The sequence below is a fragment of the Panthera pardus genome, unplaced genomic scaffold (assembly GCF_024362965.1).
Source record: "Panthera pardus isolate Hobbes unplaced genomic scaffold, ASM2436296v1 HiC_scaffold_1, whole genome shotgun sequence".
Taxonomy (NCBI): domain Eukaryota; kingdom Metazoa; phylum Chordata; class Mammalia; order Carnivora; family Felidae; genus Panthera; species Panthera pardus.
Genome location: NW_026526654.1, coordinates 33571426 through 33594692, shown reverse-complemented (window position 1 = coordinate 33594692; position 23267 = coordinate 33571426).

Below are 23267 nucleotides of genomic sequence, written 5' to 3'. Positions count from 1 at the left end.
ATAATTGCTTAAAAAGTTTTTTATATTCCAAGTCATGTTATTGTTGTCAACACTGAATCTATTTAACCCAAAACAAATTTAAATTTAATGTAAAAATGAAATTTTTCTGTAAGAGGAAGAAAAGATGACCAGCACATAATAAAAGTTGAGCTGGGTAGTAAACTGTAGCCATCTGAAGAGTCTGTTGGCAATGTCACTTTATATTAAACACAAATACTTGCAATGATAGGCATTATGGTTATTTGGCCTAGGAGTGAAACCAAAGATGGCTTTTAGTCTAGAAATGAAACAGTCTTGGAAGATTATTCTCTATCCATATGGTTTCTTGAACATATTGGATATTGTATGTTGGAGAACAAAAAGAAAAGAAAGGTTTAAAGGGGACAGAGAAAAGGTGATTGTTATTGTGTATATTTAGAAACCACACTGGCTAACCAAGGAGCAGACTGATATATAGAGATCTAAGTGGAATATACTCAATGACTTTTCATTCCAGGAAAATCAGAATTTGATTTTTTTCCCCACTATATGGAAAGTTTTTCAACTAATGCAATTGGCTACAGTCTTGAAAACAATGGAACTACATAAACTCCGTCTTTCTACTTATAAAGAAAATTTGGCTAAAGTTACCCCTGCATAAACACTTTTGACTGACAGCTTATTGCTCTCTATGAGCTCTATAAAATGATGAAGTGATGACAAAGGGGTAATATAATGGAAAGATAGTATGTTTAGTTAATGAACCTATGCAAATTACATAAATAGTAATGCATCTCAAACCTCTGTATTTATGAATCAAAGGAAGATGTTAAAATGCCACAGGTTTGGTTTATGACCTGAAAATGCACATTACCCACAAATCCCCAGGTGGTCCATATGCTGCAGGTCTGTGAACCAATAATTTGGTCAGCAAAACTTAGGAGACACCATCAAAAAGTGGAACCACAACAGTCTGAGTTCCAGTATTCTTTTCCAATTAAAATCCTTAGAATACACATATTTTTATTTGATACCCATATTCTTTTTTAAATCATTTACATATATTTTTAATTTTTGTATTTCTTGATTAAAGCAAAACAAAACAAAAAACGTGTGGCCTAAAGTTGGTAATCTCCTGGGTAATTCTTGCTAAAGGAAATAGTAAGTAAACCAACAAGTAATCAAGCACATTAGCCAATGTATGTTTTAGGGCAAAAGATATATGTAGTAGCCTCAAACGCATTTTGTAACAAGCAGACATTAAATAATAAATAGAGTTACTTGCGGCATTTAAAAAAAAAACTCAGAAACACAATTCCACTCTATTTCCTGAAGAAACTAGAGTTAATCTATGTAATGAATGCTTGGTCATGGTTTCCAGACATTTCAATTCTAGGTCTTCTGCCAAATAGGCAATTGACAGTAGAATTGTCTGGGCATTATTTTTTTTTTTTTTTTAAGATGAAGAAGCTTAGGCTTAGAGAGATAAAATCACTTGTCCAAGTTCCCAAAACTAGCAATAACAAAGTCAGGATTCAAAAATAATTCCAAGTACCTTATTCTTTTGACAAATGTGCCTGAGGTTATTGGAAAGACTTCTGATGCATGGATGCAATGAATTAGACATTTGTAGCTTCCAATCGATTTCTGTGAGGAATTTGGGGCAAAGTTTGTGATTGTTTTAGGCATTTTTCCTAAAGTTCTATCTACTGACATAAATATTTTTCTTAATTTTTGAACATTTTTATAATATATTTTATTCTTCATGGATGCATTTTAATTTTGTAAAGCTTTTATTGCATTCTGTATCAAATTCTATACATTTAATATTAGTCAGTAAATATTTGTCTTAAATTTTGTCCTCACAAGCCATGTAGAGTAATATATTTCCCTGAATTCTTGATCTCTTTTTTTACTACCCATAAATAGATTTACTACCCATATTGATATAGATGACTTTTGATTTCAAACAAAATGAAATCTTAAGATAAATTAATTTTATGTTTTATAATACATTAAACATTTTTAGAATATTTAAAGAAAATCACAATTCTTTTCTAATATTTTATCCCTCTCATGCAATATGTATTTGATTTAGCTCAAAGTAACATAATATTTTGCCTTCTTGTTTATATCATATTAATAGTAACTGATTAGAAATATAAATATTAAAATTGTACCTAATTACCAGTGTTAACAGTGATGGACTTTCCCCTCATTTCACATTGTACAAGAGACTTATGCAGTGAAAAAGAAATGATGCTGCAATGCAACATGACTCTACTTTTTTTTTTTCCCCAGTAGAGATTTTATTTAAAGATCTCATTCTCTGATGTGGAAAGGAAGACTATAACAGTCATTTTCCCACATATCTGACCTAGAGAATTAAAGAGTCAAACTTTAGTGTGCATCAGAAAAGAAAAAAAAAAAAAATCTGTAGTCATCAGCAAAGCCAAAACCATTCAGGGTTTTTGCATAATAATTGGAGTCATGACCTTAGCATAGCATGAGAGATAAATATATGGACTTTCATCCATAGAAAATGCTGGCTTCTAATATAGAACATCTCTAAGTAAGTATTGGCTACCTTTAAACGCCTGCTTTTCTCTAGCAGTGACATTAGCCCTGCTAGAAGTGTTCCCTAATGTGGTCTAATTGACAGTCTGAATGTGAGGCCGAGCCACCTCACTGCCCCTTATGCTAACCATCCGGGCCGCGGTCCCTGGACAGAGAACAGTTGACGGTTTCAATTATGCCAGGGTCAGGATCATTGGCTAGTTATTTTTCAAATGCTCATGATCACATTTCTAAAGAATCATTTTTATAATTTCATATGAGATGTCATCACTCACGTGACAGTAAGATAAGAAAGCACTTGGTCTTTTTATGAAGGTAAAAGCCAATATAAAAACTAAGAGTTTAATGAACATAAGAGTTCCGAAACACAGGAATCATGCAAGTTATCATCTTGTATTTGAAGCAGCCCACATAGCGTTATATTTGATTAGGAACGCATATTTTAAGAGAAGTACATTCATTTTTATTGTTTCCATCCTATTTGTATATCTATGAATAAAAATAATTTTTAATAAGTCGGCTTTATTTTAAAAGGTAGGAAAATCTTTAATTTTAGATTTACAGAAATAAGATACTTCAAATATTTCTATATTCTCAGATATATATATATTAAGAACTAAAGTGAAAAGTTTAAACAGAATGCTTGAAAAGTTTGTGAGAAATATTTTTAAAAACCATCATATTTTATTTATCATTTGGTTTTTCATCCTACTATGTTGGCAATCATTAAAAGTTTTTTAGATTAAGTTTGGTAGGTTTCTTCAGTTATTGCTGATAGATAGGAGAAGAAATAGCAACTTTGTATATGGGGAATGGAAGGAGTTATTTGTTTATTTCATATGATGAATTCTTTATAAAACAGAAGTTGAGTAGCTTCTAGTTCAACATATATTACAGTCTAAATTTAGAGTGCCATCTAGTGATGAGTAAGAGTTCCATCAGTTAAAGAATTCAGGAAATATTAATGTGTGTATAATGTTAACTTCAATGTAGATTTCATTGTTAATATGGTCAATATGGTTTAGAATCTTCAATATGAATCTAGTGGACAACATGACAGTTTAACAAATTTTAAATCATAAGACCTTTCAAACTTGAAAAGATTTAGAACTCATGCAATATATCTAAACTTAGTAACAGCAAAGTTGTTTTTATGCAGACAAGAACCAAACAAGACATACCAATATTTGCATTAAAATATTTGCTGTTAATTAACACTAACCGACCATATTCAGTCTTTTTGGTGCACAAATGATCTCCAACAAATTCTTGCTGATAGATCAAAGAATAAATAGAGAAGAAATGTTTCAAAACAAATTGTTTAAATGTCAATATAAAACAGTAACAACAGTTCTAAAAATACAACCCCTCTTTAATTTGACAGCTTTGTGTGTTTTCTCCTTGTATTGAATGACTATTTTTTCTAGAGTATCAAACTATGCATTGTTTTTGATATTAAATGATAATTCTTGAAAACAAAAGTAAGGAAAATAAAGAAGGTTGGCAAAAATAAAGAAAGGAAGGAAGTAAGGGAAAATGAGAATAAGAGAAAGATCAAAGGAGAGAGGGCAGGGAAAGACAGGGAGGGGAAGAGAACTTAAGTGATCATGTGCTATGTGCCAACCATTGTAATAAATGCTATACTACATATGACTCCATTCTTTTCACATTGCAAAGCTCATTTATTTTTTTTTTTAATTTTTTTTTCAACGTTTTTTATTTATTTTTGGGACAGAGAGAGACAGAGCATGAACGGGGGAGGGGCAGAGAGAGAGAGAGACACAGAATCGGAAACAGGCTCCAGGCTCCGAGCCGTCAGCCCAGAGCCTGACGCAGGGCTCGAACTCACAGACCGCGAGATCGTGACCTGGCTGAAGTCGGACGCTTAACCGACTGCGCCACCCAGGCGCCCCACAAAGCTCATTTAAGTAAGAGGGCAACTGAGACTTGGTCAGGTCAAGTAACCTGTTCATCTGTTTTAAAAGTTAATTTTTAATTTAATTTTATTATTCTTTGCAAATAAGTGTTACATAATGCTCCTAGTCAAAATCTGTACCATAAACATTTTCAAAAACCTGTGGTACCAATATTTTGCAAGTTTTACTTATTTAGAGTTCTGGATTAGGTTCCAGATCTACATTCAGATCTTGAGTTTATTATTTATTTTTCATAGGATTGGGCAATTTACCAAAGCATCTGGGAAAAATAACAAAGGTGACGGTTTTCAACCATGTGTCCACCTTAGATTTGGTTTATAATATTAATTTAGTATTTAAGCCCATTCACTATTGTCTGGGTAACCTCATGTTGCTTAATTATGATAATTTGTCCATGGACAAACAGAACGATTCTTTTGCTATAGATTAAAATCAATGAGGCAACCAAAAACAAACAAACAAACAAACAAACGAAAAACAAAAAAGCAAAAAAGCATGTGAACCATCCTGGAAAGATTCAGGACTGATTCTCCTTTAAGCTATAGGATCTTCTTGTAATAATTATTCTTCCTTTAATTCATTCAGGTTATTACGTGCTGGAAGAGCAGCAGGTTTCAGAGGACTTTTATAGGTCTCAAAGACTCTGCAGTCCCTTAATCCCACTTGACCTAGTAACTGTGCCCTAGGTCAATATTCTATCACAATCACTGATTTTAGTGTTCTCCAGTTATGCTCATTCATGTATTCTGACCAATGTCGGGAGTATTTTTCTTAACCAGGTAACTATTTTTTTTAACAAATAATGTGGGGTTCATGTCCCAGATGAAAGAATAAGCTTCTCTACTATTTTTAAAGTGTTCCTTTATCTGACTACGTTAGTGAAAGAATAATATAGTTGATGCTTTGAGGGGTACTTTCTTGAAGGGTACTGATATGAGATCTATTTTATGCCAGAAAAATGGCTTCAACTCCTATCAAGCTAAATAACATTGTTCTAATTTAGTTTCAGTCTCAATGTGATGATATTTCTATGGAGATTTGCCAACAACCTGCTGTCATCATAGGAAGTGAGTTTGGCTCCGGCGTTTAGTCAGTGAGCAAGTCACAGGGGACATTCCAAAACGAGCAAGGCAGTCTCTGCCTTCAAGGATATGGAGTATTGTCTGTAGAATATTACTTTATGCATTCCACCTTGGGAAAAAGGGGAAAAAAGGAAGGTCATGCTAAACATGTTTTGTTTTAGAATGCACTGTTTTCAGGAAATAAATTAGGGATAACTTTTTACTTGTCAGTAAAAGCTGGCCTTGAGCAAATTTTATTCCCTTGCAATACTTGATACTTTCTGTTTTTCAGTTCTCATTTCTAACTCTGTTTTCCTTTTGGAAATCACTGCTGCCCAATTTTGTAACTTTGATAGAGTTGTAAATCTAGCTGTCTAACCTACAGTGCAGAATCCTCAGGGAATTCCTTGAAGGTCCCTCTGTGAGATCAGTTTTTCCCCATCCCTTCCTCCATTCTCAAACTATAACTAATAGTTAATTTGATGCCCTTTCTAAGGATCCTACATTTTTACACTGTAACCAAGGACAGAAGAAAGAAAATGATCTTGAGTTCATTGTTCCCAAACAAGAAACTCCGAGAAAGCTTTTTGTCTCAGCTTCACTGTTATAACTCCTTACTAGTCACACAGAGTCAACAAGAGGATTGAGACTTGGTAATAATGTTTTGAACTTCATGTTTAATTACAAATACTCACTAGAGCCCATGGAACCTCACTTTGAACAATCTGTGGTATGCTTATAAGCAGGCAGTACATCTAGGGGAAGGGAATGGGCATTAACATAAAAGTATTTTCAGAAAGGTAGTCTTAAGAATTTCCTGCCAAATATTTCTGACTCTCAGACTCTGATTGCACTCTGCTCCTTTAGAGCTGAATGAGGTCTTGTAGCTAAATAAGACTGAGTGTGAGCAGAAGAGATAAGTCCCATTTCTGGGTCACAATATTTAATTGCTAATGCAAGATCCTCCAGGACATTTTTTGCCTCTCATATAGTAACCAGCATAACTAAAATGGTACCTGTTTCGTCAGTTCCCTCAGGTACTATGTTATAAACAGCGATCCTTGATACTCCATGAAAGATATGTAGCCTGAATAAGTAAGCTTTTATTGTTTGTGTATTGGGATTTGGGGATTGGTATTTCAACATCATAGCATTACATAGCATACCCTGACAAATGCAATTAGCTATCTTCACTATTCAAGTATATGTCAAGAGCTCAGCTGAGGTGGAGAGAAAGAACAGAACTGTCAGCTATCAATCAAAACAACAAGCCAAAATAAGGGTAGCGGTCAAGCCTTTAATCACTCACCATGATAGTATAAACAAGAGATTAAACAAGAGAATGCACTGACTCCCTCTGTCTCATTTTCCCTCAGTTGAGGGTTAGTTGGATCAACCCAGTCATTGGGGATGGTATCACTACTGAGGGAGTCTCCTAACAAAAGGCTCCTATGGTTTTATGAACCTAGAAGCCAGGAAGAAAGAGAGTAGATGACTATGATTGGAAAGATACTGAATATTGAGTCAGAATGGAGAAATGTTTCTTCACATTTTTCCTCTTTTCCCCTATGAAGAAGTCTCCACAAAAGTGCCTGAGGAAAGCCTTAGACAAAGGACCCAGATAGAGAGTCTCTGGATGAAGGCAACTGGAGAAGGAACAAATTATACACATAAGAGCAAGGCCCGCCAGGGGGTCTGAGTCCTTGACTGAACTCCCTCAGAGACTGAAATGCACTGGCTGGGCACCAAGCCTGTTGTGGGGAGGTCAGATTTCCTTTATGAGCCTGCCAGATAAAAACCTTTGAGTTGCCTGTGGTCAGGCCTGAAATATCGCACACAGTGTTTAGCCGTGAGCTGAAATCTGCAATGTATACTCACAACATCAAGACACCAGAGGTGGAAGATTGCTGGTTATCTATCTATCTATCTATCTATCTATCTATCTATCTATCTATCATCTATCTATCATCTGTCTTTTTATTTATTAATGGTCAGAGCTTTTTTCTTTAATAAGTTTATTTCAGTTATCTATGGTTGCACAACAAACTACCCCGGAATTAGTGGCTTTAGCAAACATTTAAAATGCTCACAATTTGAGAATAACAATTTAGAAAGGGTAAATTGAATCTTTTTGGTAACAGCTGGAGTAGCTGTGACTGGAGGTTGCCCTTCTAAGATGGCCTCTCCATTCATGTATCTGTTGCCTCACTATTCCTTAGTGTCTCTCTCTCTCTCTCTCTCTCTCTCTCTCTCTCTCTCTCTCTGTGAGTCTTTCCACAGTTAACCCCACAGTTTTATGGTGTCTCATCCTCCAGTGTCTTTCCATGTGTCTAGGGTTTCTCACACATTTGTTGTCCCAGGGTAAATTACATTTCCTTTGTGGTGGCTGGCTTCCAAAAGGTAGGAAGTGGAGGCTAACTGGTCAGTTAAGGAGTTTACCTAGAGGTAGCACCACATTACTCCTGCCTCTGTGTGTGTGTGTGTGTGTGTGTGTGTGTGTGCATGTGCCTGTCAATGAAGTCACAAAGCCCACTCAGATTTAAGTGGGTAGGGAAATTAAATTCTACCTCATGCTAGAGTAGTGGCAAACCACATTGTAGTAGCACATATGGAATGAGAGATATTGTTGTGGTTATCTTTGGAAAACAAATCTGCCATATATCCCATGTTGGTAAATTTAGGAAGACTGGAATACTAACTAGCTCAAAGAACATCTGTAGCAAGGTATTTATATGTCCAAAGAGTAAAAACTATATAGAAATTACTATCATGCAACATATACATATAGTATGATTATATAGGAAGGAAGAAGATAAAATATTTATTTTTAAGGGGCAATGTTTATTTCTAAGGGAAATTTTATATTAATTTTTGTCACTATCAGAAATTTTCATAACCTTAGTGGTGTATAGGCCAATTCCTATTTTTCTATCTCACAGATCTGTAGGTCAGAAATCCTAGTGAGTTTAGCTGGTTTCTCTGACCAGCTCTTAGAAGTCCAAAACCAAGGTAACCACAGGTTTAGGGAAGGGCCCATTTCCAAGCTCATTCAGGTTGTTGACTGAATTTGTGTGTGCGTGTGTGTGTGTGTGTGTGTGTGTGTGTGTGTTTTGCAGTTTGTCAGACTAAAGTCTCTATTTCCTTGCTAGCTGTCAGTTGGGGGTCAGTTCTTGATCCTAGAGGCTGCACTTGTTGCTTATGCTTTCCACGTTGGAACCATCAAACAACAAGGAGTTGAGTCATTGCTATGCTTCCAATCCCTCTGATTTATTCTTGTGTCATACCTAATTCCAGGTGGAGATGTGCTTGGCTTTTAAGAGCTCATATGAATATAGTGCACCCACCCAGATAATCCAGAATAATTTCACTATTGTAAATTTAATTACATTTGCAAAACCCCTTTGCCTCCTAACATAACCTATTCTTAGGTTTCAGTTATTGGGACATGAGCATATTTAGAGACACATTTTTTCTACTACAGATTAACAAAACATGTTTGATCTGTGTTTTGACAGATGAAAAGGATATTTCAGGGCTATAGAAGTTGGAGATATGGTAGAATGTGGACTGTCTTAAAATTATGCTGAAAAGTTTGAACTAAATCTGTTTCTACTAGAATTATATCAATAGTATTAGGGCTGACAATAATATGATCTTCTTTGTGTTTTTAAGAGGGAAATTTGTTGCAGATGTGGAAGAATCTTTAAATAGAGAAGTCTAGTTTAAGATTTAAATATCAGGAAGAGATGATAATGCTCTACATTGTGGCTTACTCATATTATTCATAAGGCTGAGAATAGAAAAAGAGAAGAATTTCAAGGAGGTAGGAATGAAAGTATTTGGCAATCAGCATTTTCTGTTACAAAAGGGGCTTTATTGATTTATAAAGTCTTTGTAAGTTTATCTGGAAATATGGGGGTGGTATTTTTTTAAATTAGGGACAACATGGAAAAACACTTTTAGTTGGATATACAATTATTTTCAGATGTGTTACACAACCTTTAAAGAGATATCCTTGAGGTAATTAGATGTATTTGTAGGTTAAGAATTCAAGAGAGAGATAAGAATATGCAGATGTACTTGTGATTTTCTATTCTCTTTTACATAATATAAATAAAAATTAATTGATATTCAGAGGACCCATGTATTTTAAACATCTACAAGGAAAACTTGGAAAGCATCTTGCATCTTATTTTAGTCCATTTGGGCTTTTCTAAGAAAATACCACAGACTGGGTACGTTATAAATATCAGTAATTTATTTCTCACAGTTCTAGAGGCTGGGAAGTCCAAGATCAGGGTGGCAGCATGGTCAAATGAGGGCCCTCTTCCTAGTTTTGCTGTGACCTCACACAATGGAAGAAGCAAGGGATAAGTATGGTATCCTTTTTTTTTTTCCCTTTAAAGCACTCATTCCATTCATGAACGAGCCACCCTTGTGATCTAATCATATCCTAAAGGCCCCATCATTTTAGGATATCAACATATGAATTTTGAGGGACCACAAACATCCAGACCATAGCATACCTTTTTTTCCCTAACATACCCCTAGTGGCATATTATATTGCCGTCATAATTGCTTTGTTTTGGTTTGGTTTGGTTTTGGTTGGTTTTAATAACAATCCTGAACAAAAACAGGTCTTAAAGTTTTTATAATTTATCTTTGTAGCATTTAAAACCCCATATTAATTGACAAGATTTTACTATGGTATCAATAGAGTCTCTAGTGACTTATCTTACAGGATAAATGAAACTTGTTGTCTACTAAAAGTTGCCCCAAAATGGAATAAACAATGCTAAAATGTCTAAGTGGTATAAAGCTAGACCCTCAGTAGTGTTTGGGAGGGAAGTAAAATATCAAGAAATAAAATAAAATTTGATGTCTATAATTAGTAACACACACACACACACACACAGACACACACACACACACACACACACACACACACACATACACACCACTATTTGAATTTAAAATTATAAAGACATAATGAAAAGTCACAGAATTAATGGTATAAAAACATTTATGTGGACAACAGAATTTTGCAGTGGGAAAATTCTTTTAACTTATTGTCTACTCTATTCTCTGATATCAGGGTTACTCTGGAAATAATGCACAAAAAAGATTTTTTTTTTTAATTTTAGAGAGAGAGAGAGGGAGGAAAGGGAGAGAAAGAGAATCCCAAGCAGGCTCCATTGCTCAGCAGCATGTAGTCTGACATGGGGCTTGATCCCATGACCCTGGGATCATGATCTGAGCCAAAGTCAAGAGTCAGACACTCAACTGACTAGTCACCCAGATGCCCCAGAAAAAGAAATGTTCTAAAAGCTGTTGCACTTTTATAGCTAACAATAATGTTTCCCTGTCCCTTTACGATGTTTCCACATTTGTGGAGCAATTGTGGCTTTTAAAGCTTTTCCACAAGACTTTGTCTTTGGGAAGAGTATAATGCATAGCAAAAAGTCTATGTCTGAAAAATCTCATATAATAAATCTAACCTTACACCTAAAGAACCCAGAAAGGGAACAACAAATAAAGCATAAATTCAGCATAAGGAAGGAAATAATAAAGTTTGGAGCAGAAATAAATAATACAGAAACTGAAAAAACAACACAATAGAACAGATCAATGAAAGCATGAGCTTTCTTTGAAAAAATTAATAAAATGGATAAGCCTCTAGCAAGACTTACCAAAAAGAAAAGAGAAAGTACCCCATTAATTAAAATCACAAATAAGAGGGGAGATCACAATCAACACTACAAAAATACAAACAACTATAAGAAAATATTGTGAAAAACTATATGCCAACAAATTGGACAGCCTGGAAGAAATAAATTCCTAGAAACATATAAACTACTAAATCTGAGACAAGGAGAAATAGAAAACTTGAACAGACCAATGACTAGCAAAGAAATTGAATCCATACAAAAAAGAAAAAAAAATCCAATAAACAAAAGTCCAGGGCCTGATAGCCTCACAGGGGAATTTTACCAAACATTTTAAAAAGAGTTAATACATATTTTTCTCAAAATAGTCCAAAAAAATGAAAAAGGAAGGAAAACTTCCAAACTCATTCTATGAGGCTGGCATTACCCTGATAAGAAAACAAGACAAAGACTCCACTAAAAAAGAGAACTACAAGCCAAAATCTGGGATGAACATGAATGCAAATATTCTCAATAAAATACTGGCAAACCAAATTCAACAATACACACAAAAAATCATTCACCACAGTCAAGTGGGATTTATTCTTGGGTTTCAAGAGTGGTTCAACATTTATAAATCAATCAGTGTGAGATATCACATTAATAAAAGAAAGAATAAGAACCATGTGACTATTTCAATTGCTGTAGAAAAAGCATTTGATAAAATACAACATCCATTCATGATAAAAACCCTCAACAAAGTAAGTTTAGAAGGAATATATCTCGGGGTGCCTGGGTAGCTCAGTCAATTAAGCATCCAACTTTGGCTCAGGTCATGATCTCACAGTTCATGAGTCTGAACCCCCATGTTGGGATCTGCGCTGATAGCTCGCAGCCTGGAGCCTGCTTCAGATTCTGTCTCCCTCTCTCTCTGCCTCTCCCCTACTCACAATCTGTTTCTCTGTCTGTCTGTCTGCCTCTCTTTCCCAAAAATAAACATTAAAAAATTAGAGGAAACATACCTGAATAAAATAAAGGCCATATAGAAAAGCCCACAGCTATTATCATCCTCAATGGGAAAAAAAGAAGAGCTTTTCCTCTATAGTCAAGAACAAGACAGGGATGCCCCCTTACCATTGTTTTTCAACACAGTACTGTAAGTCCTCACCACAGTAATCAGACAAGAAAAAGAAATGAAAGGCATCTAAATTAGCAAGGAAAATTAAAATTTTTGTGGCTTGCAGAAGATGTGATATTCTACAAAAAAACTCAAGACTCTACCAAAAAATTGCTAGAACTGATACACAAATTAAATAATGTTATAGGGCACAAAATCAACATACAGAAATCTATCTCATTTAGGGTGCCTGGGTGGCTCAGTCGGTTGAGCGTCCAAATTTAGCTCGGGTTATGATCTCATGGTTCATGGGTTTGAGCCCTGCATTGGGCTCTGTGCTGACAGCTCAGAGCCTGCAGCCTGCTTTGGATTCCGTATGTTCCTCTCTCTCTCTGCCCCTCCCCTGCTTGTGCTCTGTCTCTCTCTCTCTCAAAAACAAATAAATATTAAAGAAATATTTAAAAAAAAGAAATCTATTGCATTTCTACACCAATAATGAATCAGCAGAAAAAGAAATCAAGGAACCATTCCATTTACAATTGTACCAAAAACAAGAAGGTGCCTAGGAATAAACCTAACTAAAGAGGTGAAAGACCTGTACTCTTAAAATTAAAGAACACTGATGAAAGAAATTGAAGATGACACAAAGGGAAAGAAATTCCATACTCATGCACTAGAAGAACAAATATTGTTAAAATGTTTATACTATCCTTTCTACACATTTAATGCAATCCCTATCAAAATCCCACCAGCATTTTTCACATAATTAGAACAAACAATGCTTAAATTTGTATGGAACCACAAAAGACCCCAAATAGCTAAAGCAAACTTGAAAAAGAAAAGCAAAGCTGGTGGCATCACAATTCTGGACTTCAGGTTCTATTACAAAGCTGTAGTAATCAAAATTGTATGGTACTGGCACAAAAATAGACTTATAGATCAGTAGAACAGAATAGAAAACCCAGAAATGAACCCATAACCACATGGTCAATTAATCTTTGAGAAAGCAGGAAAGAATATCCAATGGTAAAAGGATAGTCACTTCAACAAATGGTGTTGGAAAAACTGGACATGCGAAAGAATAAAATTGGACTACTTCTTACCATACACAAAAATAAATTCCAAATGGATTAAAGAGCTAAAGATGAGATGTGAAACCATTAAAATCCTAGAGAAGAACACACGCAGCAACATCTTTCATATTGGCTGTAGCAACTTCATACTAGCTATGTCTCCTGCAGCAAGGTAAACAATAGCAAAAATAATCTATTGGGACTTCATCAAAATCTTCTGCAGAGTGAAGAAAACAGTCAACAAAACTAAAAGCTAACCTATGGAATGGGAGAAGATATTTGAAAATGACATATCTGATAAAGGGTTAGTTTCCAAAATATATAAGGAACTTATCAAACTCAACACCCAAAAACCAAATAACCCTTGACGTTAAGAAATGGGCATAAGACATATATAGACAGTTTTCCAAAGGACATACAGATTAGCTAACAGACACATTAAAAGATGTTCAACATTATTCATCATCGGGGAAATTCAAATCAAAACCATGATGAGATATCACATCACACTTGTCAGAATGGCTAAAATTAAAGAGACAGGAAATAGCAGATGTTGATGAGGATATGGAGAAAGAGGAACCCTCCTACATTGTTGGTGGAAATGCAAACTGGTGCAGCCACTGTGGAAAACAGTATGGAGGCTCCTCAAAAAATTAAATATATAACTACCCTACGATCCAGCAATTGCAGTACTATTATCCAAAGAATACAAAAATATTAAATAAAAGGTTACGTGTATACTGATATTTATAGCAACATTACCAACAGTAGCCAATTATGGAAAGAGCCCAAATGTCCACTGATTGATGAATGGATAAAGATATGGTGTGTGTGTATGTGTGTATATATACATATATATATGTATATATACATATATATATATATATATATATATATTTTGTTGTTGTTGTTGTTATTGAGGGTTTTTATCATGAATGGATATTGTATTTCATCAAATCCTTTTTCTGCAGCAATTGAAAGGATCATATTGTTCTTATACTTTCTTTTATTAATGATATATCCTACATATATCATATATATAATATATGTTAGTATCATATATAATAGATATATCATATATATATTTAATAGATTATTAGTCAGCCACAAAACAGAATGAAATTTTGCCTTTGCAATGATGTGGATGGAGCTAGAGTATTATGTGAAGTGAAATGAGTCAGTCAGAGAAAGACAAATACCATATGATCTCACCCATGTGGAATTTAAGAAACAAAACAAATGAGCAAAGGGGAAAAACAAGGGAGAGAGAAAAGGGGGGGGACTACAAAACAGACTCTTAACTACAGAGAACAAACTGATGGTTCCCAGAAGGGAGGTGGGTGGGGGGATGGGTTACACAGGCAATGGGGATTAAAGAGGGCACTTGTTGTGATGAGTATGGAACTGTTGAATCACTACATTGTACACCTGAAATTCATATTACACTGTATGTTAACTAACTGAAATTTAATAAAAACTTAAAAAATACCAGGTGTCTTATTTTTGTAAACCAGGCAATCCTGTTTTAGTTCCTCATTCTTTGAACTCCACTTATTTACTAAAGTATTTTTATAATCTCTTGCAAAAGAAAAAAAAAGAACAGAAGCAGAATTAGTTTGCATCATATTGATGTATTAATTTCACACTTGACATGTGACAGTTTATTTGGTTTACTAATGGATACAAACAATAACATCAAAATGCAGAGTATAAAAATTATTGGCAATATTGGCCATTATTTATACTGAAAAGACGTGTTGTTTAGAAGTTTGGGGAAAAAATCAATATCGTCCTTGGAATTGAGTGGAATACATTAAATCTCTTTTTGTTTATTTGGCAGTAAAAGTAAATTGCAGAATAAAGGAGAAAACCCTGCAGTCAAACACTAATCCACTTGCTATCTAAGCTTATACATATGCATATACACAAGCACACAAATCAGCCACACATGTAAGATATCTAATGATTTTCTGTTGCGTAAAGCCTATACTCTTATTTAACTCATCGAACATTAGTACTGGGCAAACTAAACATTACATCATTGAAGCCTGTCTTTTTATTGCCAAGGTCATAGAGTGAAAATGCTTAAAGTAAGAGTCAATTCGTCTTCCAAGTTTCCTTTTTGTTTCCTTTTTGTTATAACACTTTGTCCCATCTATCTAGAAACCCTAGAAAAAATATAGTAAAAGCACATTTCTAAAATCCCAAGATCATTTTAAGGGATAATTCCTTCTTCTACCTTCATGTTCTGGAAGCTTGTTATTCAATTTTTGATCCCCAACATATTAGAGGCTTTGCTAACGCCTCTTTCCAGTACTGAATCATCCAACACAAAAAAGTTTCTCTGTGTAGTGTATGAAAAAGTTAGAATGAGTTTGGAAACTTAAATGCACTTGATGAGAGTGGTAGTAATTTAATATTTTTATTATAGACAAATATATCTAAAAGATTTTTATTTCCTATCTCTATTCCTAGACTAGAAACTACCAGTACAAATTCCTGAATCATATAGTATAGTATAGGAAAGCCAATGATAAACAAGCTCAGGCTCTATCCTAGAGTATTATACTTTAAAAAGTCTGATATAACTCCATAAGACTTTTACATTTTTCCATGATATATTTTGAAGTTAAGAAACTTAACTTTGTTATATGAGCTCCATTTTCTTTTCTTATTTTTAAAGGTTTTTTATTTATTTAAATAATCTCTACACCCCATGTGGGACTTGAATCCATGACCCCAAGATCAAGAGTCTCATGTTTCTCTGAATTAGACAGCCAGGCACCCAGATGAGTTCTATTTTCAATCATTTCGTGATCCATTATTCATTCACTCATTAGTCTATTCAACACATATTTTTGAGTACCTGCAGTGTACTTGAACTTTGATGGGTTATTTTATGTATTGGATAAAACAGCTGAACTCTTGCCAACTGAGGATTCTGTTTCTAAGTCTTAGAGACTCAAACCTGCAGTTTTCATAACTGAACAAGACCTAAGTAAATCTTCAAATAAAATATCATTTTGGCTAATTTATTTAATTTTTTTCCAAAGGAGCATTCCATCTTGTGTAGACAGGTAGTTAAGTTAGTCTGATTTTCAAGTTATTGTACTACTTGAGGGGACACAGAGTGGAGAAATTAGAAATGAAGCCTCTGGGTCCAAATCTGCCTGCCTTCAAATTCCAGGTCTGCCATGCACTAGTTGTGTGACCTTGACCAAGTTACCTACTTCTTCATTCTTAGTTGCTAATATGAGGATTAACATCATCATATTGAGTTAACTGATATAAAGACAGAGAAGAACTTGGCACATGTTACATGCTATTGCTAGCATAAAAGTTTTCCTTAAATAGAATTGTAATTACAGTTACAATTTAGGCAGGGCAGGAGATAATGCTGGGCATTAAGGTAGAAGCCAGATGACTTAGAATATAAAAATAAAGTTATTTGACTATTGGACATATGAGACACTTTAATTTGTAGTATTTCATAGAACGGTTTGATCTAGTAAACTTATAGCTGTATGGGAACTTTTTTAGAGGGAAGCACATTATAGACAGAGTAACTAGTCAAAAGACTTTACAAATATAATCAAAGATAAAATTCATGAGTTTGAATAAAAATAACAAAATTATAGGGGTGCCTGGGTGGCTCAGTCGGTTGGGCGGCCGACTTCGGCTCAGGTCATGATCTCGCGGTCCGTGGGTTCGAGCCCCGCGTCGGGCTCTGTGCTGACAGCTCGGAGCCTGGAGCCTGTTTCAAATTCTGTGTCTCCCTCTCTCTGACCCTCCCCCGTTCATGCTCTGTCTCTCCCTGTCTCAAAAATAAATAAAACGTTAAAAAAATTTAAAAAAATAACAAAATTATAATTGAAATACAGTGACAATCTTTGAGCCAGGCAGTTTTACTGACAACTTTATAGAGCCACTGAATCTATCCTATGTGGTATGGATTATTGTTATTTCCCATTATAAAAGAAGGATTGTATTTGTTAGGGTCCATCAGATAAAAAGAACCAGTGGGAGATATCTATGTATGTATGTATTTGTCTATCATCATCTTGCTATTCTTTATCTTTTTATCTATCTGTATAGCTATGTAGCCATCAAGAGATTGTAAGAAATTAGATTTACATGATTATGGAGGCTGAGAAGTTCAAGATCTTCAGTTAAGAGACCAGAGACCCAGGAGAGCAGATGATATAGTTCCATGTGAAAGCCAGTAGGTTTGGACTCAGAAAGAGGCAATTTCAGTTCTAGTCTAATGGCAGGAAAAAAAAAGTCTCAAACTGAGACAGAGAAACGAATGTGATTCCATAATATATATATATATAAATATATATATATAATATAAATATAAATATATATTTATATATATAATATAAATATAAATAAAAAATAAAATACATATTTATTATTTATTTATATTATTAATATTTTATTAATATTATTTTTATTATGTATTTTTATTTTTATATTTTATTTTATATTATTTATTAATATATTATTAATTTATTTATTATATATATATTCTTTCTTTGTTTCTTTTCCAGTTTCTATTCTTGCTAGGACTTGAACTTCCACCTTCCACATGCCTTAATGTATGTCATCCTTGTAAAGGTCAAGGAGTTAATTTCTTTGGAGTCTTCCAGCACAATAAATAACATCTAAGGAGTAACCAGCATGGTCATTATAAATGTTCTCCAAGACCACTTACTCCAAAAACTTTGAAGCCAAGACCCCTGGCTCCAGAGCATAAGTGATTTATAGAGGACATCTGAACATTTGTCCTTGTTTGACTAGTTCCTGAATTCCTGAGTGGACATATACACCAGACTACCATCCTCAGTAAAAACTCCAGACCCTCACGTATAGAAGAGACATGCTCTCTTCCTTTCCATGTCTCCTGGGCTCTCCACCCATATCTCTTATATATATATATATATATATATATATATATATATATATACACACACACACACACACACACACACATATATACATATAAACTCTGCTTTCACCTGCTGCTGGCTCATATTTGATTTCCATCTTGCCTGAAGCCAGGGACTCTCTGGGTTGGTCCTGCAGGAACACCCCCGCCATCAGACTGGCCTGCCTACATCAAAGTTAGAGCCAGTCATGCAGTCAAGAAGAATACATTCTCTGTCACTCACTGTATTTGTTCTATTCAGCCCTTCAGCTCTTTAGATAAAGCCCACCCAATTTAGGAAGGGCAATGTGTTTTACTCAGTCTGCCAATTCACTTGTTGTTCCCATCCAGAAGCACCCTCACAGATACACAGAATAATGTTTGACTAAATATCTGGACACCCCATGGCCCAGTCAATTTGGCCCATAAAATTAACTATTACAGGGATGTTTAGGAGCTTGTGTAATATACTACAGTCTTTAAGTGGTAGAGCTCAATTTTATACTCAAGTCTTTTTAACTTGATAGCTAGCTTTCTCAGCCTTTATAATTATTAATTTATATAAAATAAGATAGTAAATATTTTTGGAGTGATTTATTTCATGTGCTAATAAAAATGAAGATATAGTCAAAGATGAATTATGGTTCCTCAGTCAATAATTGTAGGATTAGGTAGCAGAAACAGACTGAGTTAGCACAACACTGAAAGAGATGATTCATTCACCCTGGCATATAGTAATTCTTAGCTAACTGTTGTATGCCCAGAAAAGGATGTCAAGCATACAGTCAAATATTCATCTGTAAAGCAGTCAGAGCGGTGAGAGCAAAAAACCAGAGATTATAAATATAAGATGCAAAAATAAAAATGAAACGAAATTGTCAAAGAAGCACCAGGATAATGAGAGCAAACAAGGAGGGTACAAGCAAGGGGCTGGAGTTCTGCCGCATTGATGAAACTGTAGAGTGATACAGTCATATAAGGATGGGAATGGTTTTCATTAAATTTAATACCTAGGAGGCTTTTAATTTCTTTACAGGGAATATTTTGAATTCAGGCTTGGAGAAAGAAATTAAATTGTTGGATTTTAAAATGCCAGTAGTGAATGAGAGCCAAGAAACTGGACTCAAAATATAGAATTCATGTTCTGTAATTTGAATAAATGAAGGGAAAATAAAGTCTGAGAGTCAGTAGCATAAATAGAGACATTTGTTTTATATTGTTGTCTTTGTTGTTATTGAGATTGATACATACACAACAAATTGATAGAAGATGAGTATCTAATGGAGATAGGAATCTTTTCCTGGAGCAGTGTCCATGAGGAGATGGGTAATAAAATTATGGAAAGCACATGCATCTGAAATAGGCTTGTAGACAAAGGGGATGACATCCCAAAGCAGGTAAATTTCCATCTCTGGGTTCTATTCTCTTTCATGCTTCACATAATTATTGCTTCATAGGTAAAATTTAATTCCCAAGAGGCTGTAAATCCTTCAGCTTCTCATTCTTCTTCTTGCAGTGACATTGAATGTCTTGCCCAGAGCTTTGCTTGTGCTTTTGAGTTTCATTCAACTTTTGAGAAAATAGTGTCCCAACTTTCTAGGTAATTTTTTGAAAATTGCATCTATACACCCATATGTTCCCCATCTTAATATCATGCATTATCTGATTTTTTCTTGCTTTGTCTCTCAATGACAAAGAAAAAAAATAATTGAATATTACTCAATGCTGTAAATAAAAATGTGACAGTGACCTTAGACAGTCTAAAGATGATAAAGATAGACATTGAATGCATTCTCACTGGAAATATTTTTTTAAATTTTTTTAACGTTTATTTATTATTGAGAGAGACACACAGAGCATGAGCAGAGTAGGGGTAGAGAGAGGAGGAGACATAGAATCTGAGGTAGGCTCCAGGCTCTGAGCTATCAGCCCAGAGCCCAAAGCGGGGCTAGAACTCACAAACTGTGAGATCATGACCTGAGCCGAAGTCGGTCGCTTAACCAACTGAGCCACCCAGGTGCCCCACTGGAAATATTTTTGAAATCGTTTCCAGTAAACAGAATGGCTAAGTATTCTTTCTCTTTTTCTTAACAAACAATTCCAGAAGACAAACCATATAACAAGCCTGGAATGTCTCACAGATCAGTCCTAGAACTTCTTGCTCTGTCAACATTCAATTTAGTTAAGGTACTGAAACTTGTCTTAACAGATAAATCTTGATTTCTCAGAGATTTCACAAAAGATATCTTTTTGGAGACTGGAAGGTAAAAAGCAAAGCAGAAACTGTTTTGTAGCCCACATATATGTTGCTCACCTTCTGGATTAATTCAATGACATGAGGTAGTCACAACACTGGAGTGCCTTCACTTTCCTATGGATTCTCTCTTTGCTTCTCACACTTCTGGGTCCAGTGAGTGTGTTTATCAGCATGACAAAGAACTCAATTTCTATAGATTCCTCCCCAACAAGATCAGAGGCAACAAGCACTAATACAGATTTCAGAGTCCATTTTCATGGGAGTACAGCTCATGCTAACGGGCTCCAGCTTGAACTTGCATGATCTCCCCAGTTTTCTTTCTTGACTTGCCTGTCCTGTCTGTGTTTATTTCTAGCGTCAGATTTACTTAGAAAAGCTTTAGGGGCTAACTTAATTAGCACCCAAAATTGCTTAAAGTTCAAATTCCTATAACCAAAAATAAATGAATGAATGAATGAATGAATTAATTAATTAATTATGTATGTGAATATATATACAATAAAATATATATCATGCTAATAGCTTTGCTTCTTTAACAAAACCTTGATTTATATATCCAGTTTTTATCTCTAGCATAAATTCTCCTCTGTAATCTACAGTGGTATGCAAACTGCCTGCTCCAATAAACACTTTAAATTTATCATACTTAAAATCTACCAAACTCAAAGCAAAACTTCTAAATTTCTCTCTAAAACTATTTCACATACATGCCCATGTCAATAAACAGATATTACAACCTCTTCAGTTGCTCAGGTTTGAGAACATCTTGGATATTGCTCTTTTTCTTACACTCACTCATGACCTCTCTAAGAAAATTTGAAGCTCATCCACTATTTATTTCACTTATATACTAAATAAACAACAGACTAATTAACATAATCTATGATTTTTGACTACAGAAGGATCTTGCAAGTTCACTGTTACATTTTTAAAACTATAAGACATAATTGTTCTCTTCAGCAGCTTAAAATCATATTGTGGAATAAAAGATCCAAATAACCACAGCAACAACTATAGATCTTTGGAAGGCTGATGATGAGCAAGTTTAATGAAAAATGAAGGAAAAGAGGAAAGAAGAGAAGGCAGAGGCAAAAGAAAAACAAAAAGGAGAAGAATCACATTTGGGCACATTGATATAGAGCTGAATGAAAATGGGCTAGAGGTTTAGAGGAGCATATTGTGGATTTTGAGCTAAATCTTGAAGAACAAATATAGCTTCGATAAAAAGAAAGACAGGGGAAAGGCATACCATTCTAAAGTGCTCAGAAAAAAAGTACAAGAATTGCAAGGACTGCCAAATGGTTTGGACAGTATGCAAGGTTAAATAATTAAGTTAACATAACTGTAAAATAAAGGTGCTAATAATAAACAGTTCAGGATGACCTCTACCTACCACCCCACTTATTATTAAATTGATATTATTTTTATTTTATTTATTTGTATGATTATTTTTCTTATCTTTTTTCTTTTTCTTTCTTTTGTTTCTGTTTCTGTTTTTGTTTTGAGAGAGGACACAAGTAGGGGAGAAGGGCAAAGGAGAAAGAGAGAATCTTAAGCAGGCTCAACACTCAGCATGGAGCCCAATGTGAAGCTCATTCCCATGACCCTGGGATCATGACCTGAGCCAAAATCAAAAGTCAGGCACTCAAATGACTGAGCCACCGAGGCCCCCCAAGTTGATGTTATTTTAGAAGCAATTATATATTAAAGGTCATTACATTCTTCATTTATCTTAAATGAACTTCTATTGATCAACGTATATATTTTTATTTTTAGTAGCACTGCTTTTCAGTATATAATGGGATATATTCATACTCTTAAGATAATGCTTACATTGATCATTTCAGATAGAGTCAATGTGATTTTTTGGTTGCTTTGATATATTTTATATGTTGGGGAAATGAATATTTAAACAAAATAGGAAAGATTTTGAAGTTTACAAATTAATGTACTAGGCCTTTGTAATCATATAAAGGATCAGCTAAACTGATAAATTGGCTGATAAAAATGTATTTATATGTAAAGTTGCTGATTTTTCAGAATATTCACAGAATTATTTTTAAAAATCTTAATACAAATTCAGAAACGCATACCTCTATAGATTAGAAAGCTGAATACAAATAGCAAGGTATTCAAACAAACTTCTTTCACACATATAGTTTCACTAATGCAAAGTTCACTTCACGAGTTTATAAAAAGATGCCTCGAGATTTCCTAAATCTTCTTTTGAAAAAAAATGAAAGCAAAGATTTGGGATGGTTGCATTGGAGGAAAAGGATCTTAGGTAGAAGACTTCTGGGACATAACCTGTGTTTCCTATGGACAAATGAGGAATTTGTATTTTTATATTGACTTTATGATTCTAGATTTAATTAAATGCTTAGTTTTCAATACAGGGCCAGCAAGGATTTTGATTTCTGTGTAAGGTTTGGAATCTGGTTTAGTGCACCTTCCACAAGTGCTGACTGAGTTGAGCTAGCAAAACTTTATATGTTATGACTGAATGGACAGAGCCTACCTGGCCTTGAGAAAGCTGGGCTTTCATAAAATATATGTTGTTAAAAATCCCTCAGAAATTATCTATTTTTGTATATATTTGTGAGAAATAATTACCGATTCAAAATTTGATTTGTGAACTTCTGCTTGACTAAAGTGATCAGTAATTATTATTTTTTTACTTAAAAAAAAAGT